This window comes from Bos taurus, chromosome 14 (genome assembly GCF_002263795.3).
Source record: "Bos taurus isolate L1 Dominette 01449 registration number 42190680 breed Hereford chromosome 14, ARS-UCD2.0, whole genome shotgun sequence".
NCBI lineage: Eukaryota > Metazoa > Chordata > Mammalia > Artiodactyla > Bovidae > Bos > Bos taurus.
This window is the reverse complement of record NC_037341.1, coordinates 76,893,562-76,907,218: the sequence shown is the minus strand read 5'-3', so window position 1 is coordinate 76,907,218 and position 13,657 is coordinate 76,893,562.

The window sequence follows — 13,657 nt, the reverse complement described above, 5'->3', positions numbered from 1 at the left end:
ATAAGTCAGCCTGTGGATGTACTTTCCAATCCATTCACTTCCTTTCATGCGTTGCCACTGTAAGTTAGTACTTTTCGAAGCAGAACACTGTACTACAACAAATATTAATTTTATCAGATAACTCTTTCTTAGGCCTCACTTACTAGCTTATTTTCATAGGCATCTATCTGTAAGTTGGGGTCACCCACTAGACAATGACATTTTTGAGGACAGTTTCTCCATCACACCTAGTCCAAGGTCAGGCTTTCAGAAGAGTGCATAAACGCTTGTTGAGTGACCTAATGATTGGGATTGACATATATGCATTATTGATATAATGAATAAAATAGATAAAACAATGAGAACCTACTGGTCTAGCTCAGGGAACTCTTCTCTGTGCTCTGAGAAGAGTTGACCTAAATGGGAGGAAATCCAAAAAAGAAGGGATGTGTGTACACATCTAGCTGCTTCACTTTGCTGTACAGTAGCAGCTAACACAGTATTGTAAAGTAACTGTACTCCAATAAAAAGTAATTAAGAAATAGTGTCCGCCTAATTCTAAATCTGAACTGTGAAAGAATAAATTAATAACTGCCACACAATTTAAACTACTGCGTTTTGTTCACAATCTGAAGTTGATCAAAATTTCTAGAGCATCAGATCAGATCAGATCAGTTGCTCAGTCGTGTCCAACTCTTTGCGACCCCATGAATAGCAGCACACCAGGCCTCCCTGTCCATCACCAACTCCCAGAGTTCACTCAGACTCATGTCCATTGAGTCAGTGATGCCATCCAGTCATGTCATCCTCTGTCGTCACCTTCTCCTCCTGCCCCCAATCCCTCCCAGCATCAGAGTCTTTTCCAATGAATCAACTCTTTGCATAAGGTGGCCAAAGTATTGGAGTTTCAGCTTTAGCATCAGTCCTTCCAATGAACACCCAGGATTGATCTCCTTTAGGATGGACTGGTTGGATCTCCTTGCAGTCCAAGGGACTCTCAAGAGTCTTCTCCAACACCACAGTTCAAAAGCATCAATTCTTCGGCGCTCAACCTTCTTCACAGTCCAACTCTCATATCCATACATGACCACTGGAAAAACCATAGCCTTGACTAGACGAACCTTTGTTGGCAAAGTAATGTCTCTGCTTTTGAATATGCTAGCTAGGTTGGTCATAACTTTCCTTCCAAGGAGTAAGCGTCTTTTAATTTCATGGCTGCAGTCACCATCTGTAGTGATTTTGGAGCCCAGAAAAATAAAGTCTGACACTGTTTCCACTGTTTCCCCATCTATTTCCCATCAAGTGGTGAGACCGGATGCCATGATCTTCATTTTCTGAATGTTGAGCTTTAAGCCAACTTTTTCACTCTCCACTTTCACTTTCATCAAGAGGCTTTTGAGTTCCTCTTCACTTTCTGCCATAAGGGTGGTGTCATCTGCATATCTGAGGTTATTGATATTTCTCCCAGCAACCTTGATTCCAGTTTGTGTTTCTTCCAGCCTAGCGTTTCTCATGATGTACTCTGCATAGAAGTTAAATAAGCAGGGCGACAATATACAGCCCTGACGAACTCCTTTTCCTATTTGGAACCAGTCTATTTCTAGAGCATAAACTCCACAAATGCAAGGATCACTGTCCCTTTGTCTGCTGGTGGCTCCCAAGCACAGGAATTACCTATCCCACCTTCACTCCCAGGCACAGCTTCCGGACCACGGTCACAGGACCTCACCACCCCATTTTCTGCATTGTCCTCCCTTTCTTCATGTCCTCCCGTTTCCTCCCGTTTGTTAAAGCACACAACTTAATTCTTCACTCCACTAACTTCCAGAAAGACCTCTAAACTTGTAGTGAGGAAAAATAATTTTTTCTCTACATTTCTGTGTTCCTGGTTGAGACCCTCCTGTAATTTTTTTTAAAGCAGGTGAACAGGAGCAAGACAAATTCAATTATTTACATTCATGCAGGAGCCCCACAAAAATGAGACTCAAAGTGACCAGAGAAGGGAATTTATTTAGACAAAGAAGCAATAACTCTGTGACAGTTGATTGAACAAGGGGTTTGGGCTTGGGGTAGTGAAATGGTGAAAGAGTAGCAAGGTTTGTTTATATGGTCTCCTTGGGCCTCAGTTCCCTGTCATCAGTGATAAGGATACCTTCTACTGCCCTGGTACAGGAAAGGTACCTTTCACATGGCAGATTTATCCCTGGCTTCCTAGTGGTCAAAGGGGGGTGTGGTCAGAGTGTTATTTTTACATTGGCTGTTTTTCAAGTTCCTGGAATAATCAATATGCCAAGGTGTCATACTTTAGGATGATGTATTTTGAACACCTACAAACTCTTCACTAGAAAACACAGACACCTGGCTTTAGGAATCCTCACCTTATTCTTTCCACCAATTCTAAACTGTTACATCACAATCCTTACCCAATCCTAATCAAAGCCCCGATGCTCCCCCCGCCTTCCCCGATATCAGTTCAGTTCAGTTCAGTTGCTCAGTCGTGTCCAACTCTTTGTGACCGCATGAATTGCAGCACGCCAGGCCTCCCTGTCCATCACCAACTCCTGGAGTTCACTCAAACTCATGTCCGTTGAGTTGGTGATGCCATCCAGCCATCTCATCCTCTGTTGTGCCCTTCTCCTCCTGCCCCCAATCCCTCCCAGCATCAAAGTCTTTTCCAATGAGTCAAGTCTTCGCATGAGGTAGCCAAAGTATGGAGTTTCAGCTTTAGCATCAGTCCTTCCAATGAACACCCAGGACTGATCTCCTTTAGGATGGACTGGTTGGACTTCCTTGCAGTCCAAGGGACTCTCAAGAGTCTTCTCCAACACCACACTTCAAAAGCATCAATTCTTCGGCGCTCAGCTTTCTTTACAGTCCAACTGTCACATCCATACATGACCACTGGAAAAACCATAGCCTTGACTAGACAGACCTTTGTTGGCAAAGTAATGTCTCTGCTTTTGAATATGCTAGCTAGGTTGGTCATAACTTTCCTTCCAAGGAATAAGCGTCTTTTAATTTCATGACTGCAGTCACCATCTGCAGTGATTTTGGAGCCCAGAAAAATAAAGTCTGACACTGTTTCCACTGTTTCCCCATCTATTTCCCATGAAGTGATGGGACCGGATGCCATGATCTTCGTTTTCTGAATGTTGAGCTTTAAGCCAACTTTTTCACTCTCCACTTTCACTTTCATCAAGAGGCTTTTGAGTTCCTCTTCACTTTCTGCCATAAGGGTGGTGTCATCTGCATATCTGAGGTTATTGATATTTCTCCCAGCAATCTTGATTCCAGCTTGTGCTTCTTCCAGCCCAGCGTTTCTCATGATGTACTGTGCACAGAAGTTAAATAAGCAGGGTGACAATATACAGCCTTGATGTACTCCTTTTCCTATTTGGAACCAGTCTGTTGTTCCATGTCCAGTTCTAACTGTTGCTTCCTGACCTGCGTATAGGTTTCTCAAGAGGCAGGTCAGGTGGTCTGGTATTCCCATCTCTTCTGGAATTTTCCACAGTTCATTGTGATCCACACAGTCAAAGGCTTTGACATAGTCAATAAAGCAGAAATAGATGTTTTTCTGGAACTCTCTTGCTTTTTCCATGATCCAGCCGATGTTGGCAATTTGATCTCTGGTTCCTCTGCCTTTTCTAAAACCAGCTTGAACATCTGGAAGTTCATGGTTCACGTATTGCTGAAGCCTGGCTTGGAGAATTTTCATATACCTGCCTTAAATCAAACTTCCAATTCTTACTAAATCCCAGCCTTGCCTTCCGTCAGAGGCACAGCTGTAGTTTGGTCAAGCTGGTGATGCCTCTTCCTAGTAAACTAAATGCACTTGGTTTGGTCTTGTGAGCAGCTTTGTGTTGGTGATATCTGGGGTGCAGAATTCAATACATGTGGAATAGCATTGGGCACAGAGTAGACAACTCAGTAAATATTTGTTGAATGAGTGGATGGTGCATAATCATACATCAAAGGATTTTAAAAGCCCTATTAGGCCAAGTCACAAAGGGATTAGTCCATGTAAGTCTCTCTGTAAGCACGGCTAAATCTGGGAGTAGAGACATGTTACAATATAAGCATTGACACGTTACCGAGGGACTTCTTAGCCACAGTTGGTATATTTACATATCTTCTTGACCTTAAGTTACTTTCTTAGAGTTTGAGCCAAACAAAACACATCAATGGTTCATGAAAAAGCATGAATATTTTTGGACCTCCCTTCCTTTAAAAACTGCCTGAGGTGCCAAAAGGGATCCTAGTTTATTCACCATTGAAAAACGTCTTTCTATTGACTTCAGGTTTTCACAGAAGACATTTTGATTCCCTTCAGTGTTCCCCACCCCCACCACCACCACCACCCCCCCTACCCCCGGGAAAAATAAGTTTTCCTGGAGGGTTTTCTAAGCTCCAGTAAGGCTTTCCTTGTTTTATCTTTAGGGCACTCAGATGACAGTGAGAAGCCAGCCTATCTGGTTTTACACAGCAGTAGCTCCCGCTTGTAATTCAACCCATAGCTGTTTACAGCCAGCTGGTAGAACTCTCAACCATATGCATTATTTAATAGAGGGGAAAGAAAATGAGCCATTTTATACCTAAGAATTTAAATATGGGCAAGTTCCACTGCCTGTTCAGCTACAATATCAATCAAAGAGGTATGTAAGTATAATCTCAGAGGCTAAGTCGACGTGTTAAATTCGAACAGTAGTGCTAACTCCCAAATATAAATAATAAAAGTGGTGAATGTGTATATAGTGCTAATTAGGTGTCAAAAATGGTAGTTCAGTTCAGTTCAGGGACTCAGTTGTGTCCGACTCTTTGAGACCCCATGGAGTGCAGCACGCCAGGCCTCCCTGTCCATCACCAGCTCCCGGAGCTTACTCAAACACACGTCCATTGAGTCGGTGATGCCATCCAGCCATCTCATCCTCTGTCGTCCCCTTCTCCTCCTGCCCTCAATCCTTCCCAGCATCAGGGTCTTTTCCAGTGAGTCAGCTGTAGGTGTTAACAAACCTACATGGCAAAGCGTGTAGGAATGAGTCACAGGCCTAATTTATAGTTTGCAGTTCAACAGCAGCGGTCACCAGCCAGGACTGCAGGAGGCCAGCGGGACAGACCGCACAGGCCTGGCTGACCCATAGCCAACCTGACGCTCTGCAGGGCTGCGGATGTCACCGGATGGGGAGCAGGGCGTGCTCCCCCCAATATGCTTCTTTGGCGTAAGGATTCTTTTCAGCTGATAACTGCTGACCCAGGAGGAGCTCTGAAAGCTGAGTAAAATCTAGCTTTTTCATAAAGGAAATTTACATTTGTAAAAGACATTTATATGAGAAAGGGGGCCGTACCAGAAGCAAGCCAATATCAGAGATAAGTTTACCCTGGGGGACTTCTCCAGGGAAATCTTGGTTTACCCAATACTTCCTCTTCTCCCCTTCCAGGTCGGTCATCTTCCTTGCTCTGTCGCTCCAGCCCCTATTGCTCTCCTTAGCTCTGGACAGTATCTGCATGCGTCTGTGCTCAGTTGCTTCAGTCGTGCATGACTTTTTGCCACTCTATGGACCATAGCCTGCCAGGCTCCTCTGTCCATGGGATTCACCAGGCTAGAATACTGAAGTGGGTTACCATGCCCTTCTCCAAGGAATCCTCCTGACCCAGGGATCCAACCCGCGTCTCTTATATCTCCTGCATTGGCAGGTGGGTTCTTTACCACTACTGCCACCTGGGAAGCCCTGGATGGTATAGAAACCTCAAATATCTGGCCACCTTTCAAGTGTCATATCTTGTGGGGCTCCCACATATCTGTGCATTATTACATTTTTTTTCCTCCTGTTAATTTGTCTTTTATTACAGAGGGATTCTCACCCCCAAACTGGAAAGACTGAGCAGAAAATTATTTTTCGTCTCTTACAAACCATACTTTGGTCTCTGAGTTCAGTTCAGTTCAGTTCAGTCGCTCAGTCGTGTCCGACTCTTTGCAACCCCATGGACTGCAATATGCCAGGCTTCCCTGCCCATCACCAACTCCCGGAGTTTACTCAAACTCATGTCCATTGAGTAGGTGATGCCATCCAACCATCTCATCCTCTGTTGTTCCCTTCTCCTCCTGCCTTCAATCTTTCCCAGCATCAGTGTCTTTTCAAATGAGTCAGTTCTCTGAGACTTTCTGCATAAAGCACAGCAGATGGAACCTACTTCTTAAAAAATATTTTCTATAAATCTTTGCAGCAACTATAACCTGGAGGAAAGCTACGGGGTACACATGAAAGCATTCACCTTCTGTGGCTACAAGCAAATTAATCCTACAGCCCAGTTTTGCAAGACAAAAACAACATTATTAAATTATTAGCTGCTTTAGAACTGCCTTTACTGGCAGAGGATTAAGCTGCCTCAAAATTTCCTATGACACTCTGACAGCCATTATTATTTGAGTAGCCTTAGAATTCATGGGAGGTAAAGGCAGCAGTGAAAACTCTAATGTGGTTTCTACTACTATTAAGAAAAAAAAACTAAAATAAATTATTCCCCACCCCCCACCAGCTTGAATAAGACACAGTCCCATATCACCTTGAAAAGCTGATTTCAAAGAGAATTATGACTCCCAGCATGCATTTGAAACAGGTCGAAATAACAATCAGAATGGAGATGGCTTAGCTGTTAATTTTCACTAGTTGATGGGTTACAGTCAGCTTCAATGATCTGAGGTGAGAGATGAAGAAGGGAACGAATGTGGCCTTGCTCCTATGTGCATGTATTTAACACTCTGTCTCTCAAAATAAATAAATTAAAAACCTAAATGTCGTTGACTGAAAAAACACACAATATAAGAGTGGTGAATTAAGCTCTGTTTGGGGCAAAATGAGAACTGTATTCCAGGAAACACATTTCAGATAGCTGTGAGAAATCACTCCAAAGAGGGTGGAGGAAAAATCAGTATATACGTGATTTTGGCGCTGGGCAAGTACATACAATCAAGTACATATATATATATATATATAATATATGTATATATATATATATATATATATTTTGCAGAAGGCTGCTGCTAGTCTCATGAATGTACTGTAATTCATGAGGAGCAGACATCACTGTCAAAGATTTTAGTGCTTTTCTAGATATGAGGAGATGCAAGAATTGGGCTCATAAAATCTCCTCCTGAAAATATCTAACTGAAAACGTTTCTGCCAGTTTTTCCCAAAGTACCTCACTCTTGGAGGAGGAGCTGATGACGAGTCATGAGGTCTGCTCAAGAAAGACAAAGGAATTTTCTGCCCCTCCCCACTTTTCCTTTGATTGTAAAACTGTAGCCCAGGAAGTTCTCAGGGCGGGGCACCCCTCGATCAGCTGCTTGTAAGCCTCACAGGCATCCTGTTCTAATAAATCACTTCTTATCTATCACTTTGCCTCTCACTGAATTCTTTTCTGTGCTAAGACTTATAGGACTATGCTATTGGAGGTCTTCAATAGCTCTTCAGAGCCCCCGAAATGACACCCAAATGTTTTCAATGTGATGTATGCAGAAAATCCAGACTCGAGGTTGGGCAATTCTGTAAGGGGATCTATGCTGCTGCTGCTAAGTCGCTTCAGTCGTGTCCGACTCTGTGCTCCAGGCAAGAACACTGGAGTGGGTTGCCATTTCCTTCTCCAATGCATGAAAGTGAAAAGTGAAAGTGAAGTCACTCAGTCGTGTCCGACTCTAGCGACCCCATGGACTGCAGCCTACCAGGCTCCTCCGTCCACGGGATTTTCTAGGCAAGAGTACTGGAGTAGGGTGCCATTGCCTTCTCCCAAGGGGATCTATAAAATATGACAAATCATGATGTCTTTAAATTGCATAGTTTACAAATGGGAAGTCAATAACGTGCCTCTGTTTGGTAGATCTAGATCAACGCATGATGGTAAATCAGATGCACAGCAAGATTCAAATGAGATTGCAATTTAATAACCAAATGTTTCATAATGATTTTTTTCCTATCACTTCCACTGCATCTCAGAGGAGTTGTAAAGCAGGAATAGAATCTTAAGAACCTCTGAAATCTTTGTTATCTGAACTCTCACTTTCAGATAAAAATTTAGAGGAGGAATGAACATCCCCCTTAGTGTTCTGTCTCCATCTCTAACAGCCTGTAACCTGGAGCAGGATGTTTAATAAAGCGTGTCACTTCTCAGCCACCGTGATTCTACGGTAGAGTGTACCTTCTGCAGCTCCCTTGGTCCTTACTGGGCAGTATGCTCAGTGCTTTAGACAGCATCCCAGAGCCACCTCACGCAGCTGTGAACTTAGCTTAACCTTATGCTACAGCCTGGAATTTCCCTGGAGGAGGACACAGCAACGCACTCCAGTATTCCTGTCTGGAAAACCCCATGGATAGAGGAGCCTGGAGGGCTACAGTCCATGGGGTCGCAAAGAGTTGGACGTGACTGAGCACTGAGCACAGCCTGGGGTTTACTTTCATGTTGAGAGAATATAAAGTGTTGCTAATTTTAATGGCTAAAAATGGTGTCAGTTTTTTTCATCCACAACTTCTATATTAGCAGCTCTCAAGCTTTTGGGCTTTAGGACTTCATTTATGCAAAAATTGTTAAGAAACACCCCCAGATAATTAATATCCAACATGTGTAAACAGCTCATACAACTCAACATCAAAAAACAAACAATCTGATGTAAAAATGAACAGGAGGGATTTCCCTGGCACTGAAAACTTACCTTATTAGAAACTAATGCTAAGAACTTTTAAAATTATGAATTTATTAATTCATTTAAAAGCAAAAGGTTCATTACATAAGAGACATACTTTTATGAAAAATGATTTTCCAATTTAAAAAACCCAGGGAGGAAAGTGTAAAGGGGATTTTTATAAATCTCTGTACATCTGGCTCTGTAGATGACAGCTGAATTCTCATGTCTGCTTCTCATTTGGTCTGTTGTAATATTACATATGGAACCTCTGGAAAGCACCACTCTAAACTCATAAAAGAATGAGAGTGCAAAAGAAAACTAACTTCTTTGTCAGATGAAAGTGCTTTGACCTCGCAGAGCCCCTGAGAGGGTTTTGGAGAATTCCCTTTGTAACTGCTAATCTATATGATGGAGTAGTTACTGTAAATTTTAAGGACTTCCCTGGTGGCTCAGACGGCAAAGCGTCTGCCTATAATGCAAGAGACCTGGGTTCAATTTCTGGGTTGGAGATCCCCTGGAGAAGGAAATGGCAACCCACTCCAGTATTCTTGCCTGGAAAATCCCATGGATGGAGGAGCCTGATGGACTACAGTCCATGGGGTCACAAAGAGTCAGACACGACTGAGTGACTTCACTTTCTTTTTCCTTTCTGACTTTATATATATATACATAACATGCATAATAATATATATAATTTTAATTTTTGGCTGCACCATGCAGCATGTGGAATCTTATTTCCCTGACCAGGGATCGAATCTAGGCCCTTGGCAGTTGAGAGCATGCAGTCCTAACCACTGGATTGCCAGGGAATTCCCATGCATATTTGAAGCAAGGATTGCATGGTTATGTTCATTATGAATGAAAATAGCTGTCAGCAGAACTTTTTATTTTTTCTGATTTGAATCCTTGGAATGACAACGACAACAAGACCTAACACTTACAGAGGGCTCCTTATATCAGGAACTGTACTAAGAACTTTGCAAATGTCATTTCATTTACTCCTGAAAACAATCCTGGAAGACTGTGCCACTAATATTACTGTACCACTCAACAAGGCATCGGGGGGCATACGTGACCTGCCCAAGCTTATACCACTGGCAAATTCTCGCCTTGGCTTTTGTGCTTAGGTAGGAGCCTGGCAGGCTACAGTCCATAGGGTTGCAAAGGGTCAGACGTGACTGCAGCGACGTAGCACACACAAACGCACACACAGTCTGACTTCTGACCACACTAGATCCTAATCGTGATGCATTAGTGCACCTTCAGAAAAGGCTGCTCAGCACTGAAATAATTATCCCATGGAATCCTCACAAAAATTCCATGAGGACAACCTCATAATCTTCCCTTTTCAGATGAACAGAATATGTACCGTGGTTGTCTCTTCTCTTTCTGTGCCCGTAGCCATTGGACTCCCATGTAGGACTGGTCCATTCAGGGACTGCCCAGGCAGTTCCCCAATCGGCGGAGCAAGAACATTAGTACTTATTTTTCTCTTTATCTAAAAAATGAAAAGTATTATCTTTAAAAATATTTAATACACAGGTGGACGCCTGCCCTCCACTGAACCACTTAGGAGATGAGATGGGGCCTGAACAGAGAGTTGGTGGTCCTCAGCGGAGGCTGCTACTCCTAGCACAGAGGATAAGCGCCAGTTATTACTGTCTTATTTTACAGAAAGTATTACAGAAAGAACAGTAGTTTACAAAGGCTTCTGTGAGAAACAGAACAGTTTGCTTTAGCAGACTGAAGCAAATACGAATAATCCAGTATTAAAACTAATAATAAATTAATACTTAGTTCTTACAAACAAATCAGAAAATGGCAGAAATGACCCTTTCTCTGAATTATTACTAGCTCTCTATTAGCAATATTATATGATATTTTAAAAGTCTATTTAAGCAATACTGGGAATAAACTGGCCAAATATGTGAAATTATCAAAAGGGCATCTGGACTATGGATTTTCATCCACCATTGTTAGTGAGTCTCAGTGAACTCTGGGAGTTGGTGATGGACAGAGAGGCCTGGCGTGCTGCGATTCATGAGGTTGCAAAGAGTCGGACACGACTGAGCTACTGATCTGATCTGATCTGATAGGGATGACTCTTGCAAAGTGACTGTTGTACAAATGATAACACGAAGCAGTCATGGTTAGTAAGACATTATAAAATATTATCTAATTCATCTTCAAAACGTTCTTCTGTGATTCTAGTGTTGATGTACATTTAATATAAGATGTACAATATATTAAAACAGTAGTAGAGGATTATAGTTCATTAGTAATACACACAGATTCAACAGTTTTCTATTCATAGAAGACCTTGATCAAAATGGTTTGGAGAATTCTGCACCATGGTAGCTATCTCTATAAAAAAGTTCCGGAATCTTTCAGGCTCTAGTATTTTATTATTTTAATTTTTGATCAAGTATACTGAGTTTTAAGTATCAGTCTGAATTGAGTGGGAGAAAAAAAAAATTGTTTAATTATATTGGTTACTGAAACATAGAGAGACAGAAAATTGCTTTCTTTTGAGAGCAAATGCAACATTACTTGTCAACTAGTAAGTGCTCAACATGTTAATTGATGGTTAAGTGACAGGTTATCACTTATTGGGACTTCCCTGATAGCTCAGTTGGTAAAGAATCCGCCTGCAATGCGGGAGACACTGGTTCGATTCCTGGGTTGGGAAGATCCCCTGGAGAAGGAATAGGCTAACCATTCCAGTATTCTGGCCTGGAGAATCCCATGGACTGTACAGTCTGTGGGGTTGCAAAGAGTTGGACACGACTGAGCGACTTTCACTTTATCACTTATCAATAGATGGGATTTGTTTTGTGATGAGTTCCTACTATCCCATTTCATCTGTTTTTGATCATTTGTTAATAATGCTATACATTTCCTGTGTAAGCCATCCTTCCCCAGTTGTCGATATTTAGGGCTCAGAGAAGAGCACACCGCCTATGCCTAGGTGGGGCTCCCCCCAGCCTAACCACATGACTTGACTCGGGTCAGTGAGGAGGCTGAACTTCTCCCGCATATGGGAGGAGGCAGGGCTGCAGCTGCTGGCAGCCGTCATATTACCACACGGACCCTGATATTGAGGTCGGTGGAGAGAAGTCCAGAGGGATGAAAAGACTCCAGCTAGTACCAGAGCAAAATTACTACCATGTGGCTTCTCTTTTGTGCAGTGTTAAGCTGAAGACTAAGCATGTTCTCAAGACCTCTTTTCATGAATGATCCAAAACTGATTGATGTTAGACTCTTTAAGAAAGTAAGTCTTTTCTTCCCTCAGATTCAGGGCATTATTTGCAGTGGGAATAGTCCTTCAGTTTTGGCAAGATGTTTCTAGCACATGAAGTCCAAACTCATCTGTTACCTCACAGAGAAAAGCTTCCGTTGACTTGATTGGAGTTTATACCTTTATCATACACATGGACAGTAACTGTAAACTTTTACATTCCTCTCAAAGAGGAAGACAAGGCAAGGAAAAAGCATTTCAAAGCAAATCTGAACTGAAAAACAAGAAGAAAGCTAAGGAGCAAATAGAATAATAGAAAAACCAAGCAACGTCTTTTACAGTTTCAAATGCTTCGAATTCCAGTAACCAGAATATTCCACCAATCATCATATCTACAGAACCGAGTGCAGTAATTATTACTTTATGTAATGACAGTTCTTCGCACCACTGTGAAACCCCCAACACCTATCAAGCCTACTTTGGTTTTGATGACTTTGGTTTAAGCATTCCTGACTTCCATCCTGATAATACACTACTAAAGAATGCGAATCTGTTTTTGGATTTTTTCTCAGTATAGTCATAGAAAAAGAAATCAAAATGGTAGGAACAGAAGGACCAGGGTGCACAGATGGGGTTAGTGAATGTGAAGAAAGAGCACAGAAATCTTGAGTGCATGCAACCTACTTAGACTCAGCCTGAGGTAATGGCAGCAACTTCCTCTGAGGACAAAAATACACAAAGAATTACTAGGTGCTGGTAGAAGGGGTGTGAGCCAAGCTGTGAGAATAGCACCTTTACAGGGAGACTGCTGTGAGTTGCCGTCTTAATTAGGCATATTTTCTGCCTTTATGAAGTAACAGCCAGATTTGCTTTTATTATCACAGTTGAATGTATTTTTACAAAACCTGGAATAAATAAAATGCATCTAATTCATTTATGATCAAAACAAAGCCATCCCTTTAAGAGAATGCTTATTTTCTCTAGTAGGGTTTCCTCTTCTTTGTCAATATTTGTTATTCCAATCAGATAATTAAGTGATTGTAGAGCACCCAAGTAAATATATTTTGCTAACTCTATCAATTAGGTGATCATTTGTTTAATGTTCTACATAAACAAGCCTGTCTTATACTCCCATTACACATGATAGTTATGTCTATCAGCACTTACCATGTATATTGTAATTATTTGTTACATCTCGCTTTGACTCCTATCAGACTGTGAACTCCAGGGAGTAAGTAGGTCCTCATTACTAGAGGGGCCAATACTTATTGAGTGTTCAATTATCTGCCAGATTTTGTTTTGTGAAAGATGAGTTATTTAATTTTCCTCACAAAACCTTATGACATGGGTGCCATCAGCATTTTCATTTTAACAATAAGGACATTTAAAGTCAGAGACATTAATTTATTTGGGCTCACAAAAGAAGCCAGAAAGTAGAAGCCTTAAAATATAAACCCAGGCAACCTGACCCCAGGGAGCTTGGTATTAATCACTATGCTGTGTTGGCAGTGAAGACTCTGCTGATTATAACCAAAAATATTGAGAGAGTTAATGTTCCTAGATGCTTACTATGTGCAGGCAAATTACACAAGCCTTCTTTACGTACTACCTTTTAGTAATCCTATGAAGTAGATATGAATATTATCCCTCATTTATGGATGGGGGAGCAAATATGATACGTGACAGAACCAGAATTAGAAATCCCACTCTCTGGCTACAGAGTTCTCAGCCACTTATGGTAAAGCGTCTGCCTGCAATGCTGG